The following is a 6,637-nucleotide window of genomic DNA, read 5'->3' on the forward strand; positions in this document are numbered from 1 at the left end:
TAGGTTAGCACCACGAAAAATATAGTGTTGCGTCAAATCCTAGTCGCCATGACTACATGCTTTGTTGCGTTAGGATGTAGCAACGAAGAACTTTTTATTGTTGCAATAAATTGTTACCACATTTTTTATGAATGATGTGATAACTATTTGACGACACGGAATAAAAATTTGTTGAGATAGAGTATCGCCACAAAACCTTCAAATTGTATGTAACTTCTTGCGACAAACATTTTGGACGCTGCAGAAATTATGTAACACCACAATTGTGAATTTTGTTGAAACAAAGTATCTCCACGAAAAGTTCACATTGTCGCAGTAGCTTCTTGCTACAAGCTTTTTCCCCGTTGCGATAAGCATTTGGCGCCACGAAACTGGATTTTATTGAAATAGAGTATCGCCACGAAATGTTACAATTGTCGCAACACCTTCCCGCCACAATTTTTTTACTGTTGCCATACCTATTTATCGCGACAAGTGGAATAATTGTTGCCATAAGTTAATACCACGAGCGTACCGATTTGTGGCAAATGGCTAATGCTACAAACCAGTAGATGTTGCCATAGGTTATCGCCACAGCTCGCTATCGCCACGAAAGAGAGTGCGCCACGAAACTTAGGGCATTGGCATAGGTTATTGCCACAAATGTCTATCACCACAAACTGGCAAACGCCACGACGCGGCTGCATGTTGCGACAAGCTATCTCCACAAACCAAATTGTGGAGACAAGTGAGTGCTGCCACGAGAAAACATGTGGCAACTTCCCGCATGGTTGTTGCAATAGATCGCTTTGTTGCCACAATCGTGTTTTCGTTGCAATAGCCTATTACCATACATGTAATTGCAACGCTTGCCAACAAACGTCATTTCGTGGCAATAGGTACATATTGCACAAAACGGCATCTATTGCGACAATTTTTTTTGTTGCAATAGACCCGATTCCTTGTAGTGAAACTTGCTGCTGTACGCATCACACCTTCCACTTGGGGTTCCCAACGGGCGTGTGCTTTACGCGTCAACAAGCTAAATTTCTGGCGCCGTTGCCTGGGAGATCAAGACACGCTGCAAGGGGAGTCTCTACCATCCAATCTCTTTACTTTGTTTTTGTATTGCTTTACTTTATTTTATTTACTGTCTTGTTTGCGTTCTCTACATCAAAAACACAAAAAAATTAGTTACTTGCTTTACTTTATTTACTGTCTTGTTTGCGTTCTTTATATCAAAAACACAAAAAAAATTAGTTACTTGCATTTACTTTATTTAGTTTGCTTTATTTACTATTGCTAAAATGGGTACTCCTGAGAATACTAAGTTGTGTGACTTCACAAGCACAAATAATAATGATTTCATATGCACACCTATTGCTCCACCTGCTACTACAGCAGAATTTTATGAAATTAAACCTGCTTTACTAAATCTTGTTATGAGAGAGCAATTTTCTGGTGTTAGTTCTAATGATGCTGCTGCCCATCTTAATAATTTTGTTGAACTTTGTGAAATGCAAAAGTATAAGGATGTAGATGGTGACATTATAAAATTGAAATTGTTTCCTTTCTCCTTAAGAGGAAGAGCTAAAGATTGGTTGCTATCTTTGCCTAAGAATAGTATTGATTCATGGACTAAATGTAAAGATGCTTTCATTGGTAGATACTATCCTCCTGCTAAAATTATATCTTTGAGAAGTAGCATAATGAATTTTAAGAAATTGGATAATGAGCATGTTGCCCAAGCATGGGAATGAATGAAATCTTTGGTCAAGAATTGCCCTACCCATGGACTGACTACTTGGATGATCATCCAAACCTTTTATGCAGGATTGAATTTTTCTTCGCGGAACCTATTGGATTCAGCTGCTGGAGGTACTTTTATGTCCATCACCTTAGGCGCCGCGACAAAGCTTCTTGATAATATGATGATCAACTACTCTGAATGGCACACTGAAAGGGCTCCACAAGGTAAGAAGGTAAATTCTGTTGAAGAAACCTCCTCCTTGAGTGATAAGATTGATGCTATTATGTCTATGCTTGTTAATGGTAGACCTAATGTTGATCCTAATAATGTTCCTTTAGCTTCATTGGTTGCTCAAGAAGAGCATGTTGATGTGAACTTTATTAAAAATAGTAATTTCAACAACAATGCTTATAGGAATAATTCTAGTAACAACTATAGGCCATATCCTTCTAATAATGGTAATGGTTATGGTAATTCTTATGGTAATTCTTACAACAATAATAGGAGTGTACCCCCTGGTCTTGAAGCCATGCTTAAATAATTTATTAGTACACAAACTACTTTTAACAAATCTGTTGAAGAAAAGCTTGGCAAAATTGATGTTCTTGCTTCTAAGGTTGATAGTCTTGCTGCTGATGTTGATCTTTTAAAATTGAAAGCTATGCCTAATGAAACTAAATATATTAAGTCATTTTCTACAGCAAACGCTATCCAAGTTCGAATTAATGAAAATATTAGATTGATGGCTGAATTGCATGCTAGGTGGGAAAGAGAAGAAAAATTTGCTAAAGAGAATAATGTAGCTAAAGTTTGGACTATTACCACCACTAGTAATGTTGACGCTTCACATGTTGCTAAAACTCCTACTATCAATGGTAAAATAATTGGTGTTAGCAATGTTTCTACTCGTAATGCAAAGCGTGCAAAACTGCCTGAAACTGCTAAAACTGCTGAAACTGCTTGTGATAAAACTGCTGAAATTTTTCAAAATATTGGGGACAATGATCCCGTTGCTGTATATCATAATGGTTTAGATTTTGATGATTGTCATATCTCTTAAGTTATAAAGTTCTTACAAAAACTTGCTAGAAGTCCTAATGCTAGTTCTATAAATTTGGCCTTTACAAAACATATTACAAATGCTCTCATTAAAGCTAGAGAAGAGAAATTAAAACTTGAAACTTCTATTCCTAGGAAGTTAGAAGATGGTTGGGAGCCCATCATTAAGATGAAGGTCAATGATTTTGATTGTAATGCTTTATGTGATCTTTGTGCAAGTATTTCTGTTATGCCTAAGAAACTCTATAATATGCTTGACTTGCCACCATTGAAAAATTGTTATTTGGATGTTAATCTTGCTGATAATTCCATGAAGAAACCTTTGGGGAGGATTGATAATGTTCGCATTACGGTTAACAATAACCTTGTCCCCGTTGATTTTGTTGTCTTGGATATTGAATGCAATGCATCTTGTCCCATTATTTTGGAAAGACCTTTTCTTCGAACTGTTGATGCTATTATTGATATGAAGGAAGGGAATATTAAGTATCAATTTCCTCTCAAGAAAGGTATGGAACACTTTCCTAGAAAGAGAATGAAGTTACCTTATTATTCTATTATTAGAACAAATTATGATGTTGATGCTTCATCTCTTGATAATACTTGATTCACACTTTCTGCGCCTAGCTGAAAGGCGTTAAAGAAAAGCGCTTATGGGAGACAATCCATTATTTTACTTCTGCAATTTTATTTTATATTTGAGTCTTGGAAGTTGTTACTACTGTAGCAACCTCTCCTTATCTTTATTTTATTACATTGTTGTGCCAATTAAAGTCTTTGATAGTAAGGTTGATACTAGATTTGGATTACTGCGTAGAAACAGATTTCTTGTTGTCACGAATTTGAGTAGACCCTTCTGTAGGTAACTCAGAAAAATATGCCAATTTACGTGAGTGATCCTCAGATATGTACGCAACTTTCATTCAATTTGAGCCTTTTCATCTGAGCAAGTTAAGTGCCCCTAAAAAATTCGTCTTTACGGACTGTTATGTTTTGACAGATTCTGCCTTTTATTTCGCATTGCCTGTTTTGCTATGTTGGATGGATTTCTTTGTTCCATTAACTTTCAGTAGCTTTGTGCAATGTCCAGAAGTGTTAAGAATGATTATGTCACCTCTGAATATGTGAATTTTTGATTATGCACTAACCCTCTAATGAGTTTGTTTTGAGTTTGGTGTGGAGGAAGTTTTCAAGGGTCAAGAGAGGAGGATGATATAATATGATCAAGAAGAGTGAAAACTCTAAGCTTGGGGATGCCCCCGTGGTTCATACCTGCATATTTCAAGAATACTCAAGCATCTAAGCTTGGGGATGCCCAAGGCATCCCCTTCTTCATCGACAACTTATCAGGTCACCTCTAGTGAAACTATATTTTTATTTCGTCACATCTTATGTGCTTTGCTTGGAGCGTCTGTATGTTTTTATTTTTGTTTTTGTTTGAATAAAATTGGATCCTAGCATTCTTTGTGTGGGAGAGAGACACGCTCCGCTGTTTCATATGAACACTGGTGTTCTTAGCTTTACTTATAATGTTCATGGCGAAGGTTGAAACTGCTTCGTTCATTGTTATTTGGTTGGAAACAGAAAATGCTTCATGTGGTAATTGGTATATTGTCTTGAATAATTTGATACTTGGCAATTGTTTTGCTCAAATAGATCATGTTTAAGCTCTTGCATCATGTACTTTGCACCTATTAATGAAGAACTACCATAGAGCTTGTTGAAATTTGGTTTGCATGATTGGTCTCTCTAAAGTCTAGATATTTTCTGCTGAGGTGTTTGAACAACAAGGAAGACAGTGTAGAGTCTTATAATGCTTGCAATATGTTCTTATGTAAGTTTTGTTGTACCGGTTCATACTTGTGTTTGCTTCAAACAACCTTGCTAGCCCAAAACCTTGTACTGAGAGGGAATTCTTCGCGTGCATCCAAAACCTTGAGCCAAAAACTATGCCATTTGTGTCCACCATACCTACCTACTACGTGGTATTTCTCTGCCATTCCAAAGTAAATTACTTGAGTGCTACCTTTAAAATTTCATTCCTTATCTTTGCAATATATAGCTCATGGGAAAATAGCTTAAAAACTATTGTGGTAAAGAATATGTAGCTTATGTATCTTATTTCTTATAAGTTGCTTGTTGAGCGGTAACCATGTTTCTGGGGACGCCATCAACTATTACACATTTGTTGAATATCATGTGAGTTGCTATGCATGTTCGTCTTGTCTGAAGTAAGGGTGATTTATCATGATCAAATGGTTTGAGTATGCATATTGTTAGAAAAGAACATTGGGCCGCTAACTAAAGCCATGTATCATGGTGGAAGTTTTAGTTTGGACATTAATCCTCAATCTCTTATGAGAATATTATCTGTTGTTGAATGCTTATGCATTAAAGAGGAGTCCATTATCTCTTTTCTATGTTGTCCCGGTATGGATGTCCTAAGTTGAGATCTATCAAAAACGAGAAATCAAATGCGATCTATCTCCTTGGACCTTTGTACAGGCGGCATAGAGGTACCCCTTTGTGACACTTGGTTGAAACATATGTTATGCAATGATAATCCATGTAAATCCAAGCTAATTTGGACAAGGTACGAGCACTATTGGTATTCTATGCATGAGGCTTGCAACTTATAGGATGTCTTATGCATAACACATATGAATTATTACTACCGTTGACAAAATTGTTTCTATGTTTTCAAAATAAAAGCTGTAGCACAAAAATAGTAATCCATGCTTCCCTCTGCGAAGGGCCTTTCTTTTACTTTATGTTGAGTCAGTTTACCTACTTCTTTCTATCTTAGAAGCAAACACTTGTGTCAACTGTGTGCATTGATTCCTACATACTTGCTTATTTGCATTCATCATATTACTTTGTGTTGACAATTATCCATGAGATATACATGTTGAAGTTGAAAGCAACTGCTGAAACTTATATCTTCCTTTGTGTTGCTTCAAAACTTTCTACTAAGAATCTATTGCTTTATGAGTTAACTCCTATGCAAGTCTTATTGATGCTTGTCTTGAAAGTACTATTCACGAAAAGTCTTTGTTATATGATTCAGTTGTTTAGTCATTGTCTTTACCATTGCTTCGAATCACTTCATTCACCTCATATGTTTTACAATAGTATTGATCAAGATTATGATAGCATGTCACTTCAGAAATTATCCTTGTTATCGTTTACCTACTCGAGGGCGAGTAGGAACTAAGCTTGGGGATGCTTGATACGTCTCAAACTTATCTGTAATTTCTTATGTTCCATGCTAGTTTTATGACAATACTCACATGTTTTATACACACTTTATATCATTATTATGCATTTTCCGGCACTAACCTATTGACAAGATGCCGAAGCGCCAGTTCCTGTATTGTGCTGTTTTTGGTTTCAGAAATCCTACAAAGGAAATATTCTCGAAATTGGACGAAACAAACGTCCAGGGTCTTATTTTTCCACGGAGCTTCCAGAAGACCGAAGAGGATACGAAGTGGGGCCACGAGGCGGCCAAACCACAAAGCGGCGCGGCCAGCATGGGGCCCGCGCCGGCCTATGGTGTGGGGCCCCCGTGCCTCCTTCGACTCTGCCCTTCCGCCTACTTAAACTCTCCGTCGCGAAAACCCTATTACCGAGAGCCACGATACGGAAAAAGTTCCAGGGATGCCGCCGCCAATCCCATCTCGGGGGATTCAGGAGATCGCCTCCGGCACCCTGCCGGAGAGGGGAATCATCTCCCGGAGGACTCTACATCACCATGATCGCCTCCGGACTGATGTGTGAGTAGTTCATCCTTGGACTATGGGTTCATAGCAGTAGCTAGATGGTTGTCTTCTCCTAATTGTGCTATCA

Source organism: Lolium perenne, chromosome 7 (genome assembly GCF_019359855.2).
Source record: "Lolium perenne isolate Kyuss_39 chromosome 7, Kyuss_2.0, whole genome shotgun sequence".
Lineage (NCBI taxonomy): Eukaryota > Viridiplantae > Streptophyta > Magnoliopsida > Poales > Poaceae > Lolium > Lolium perenne.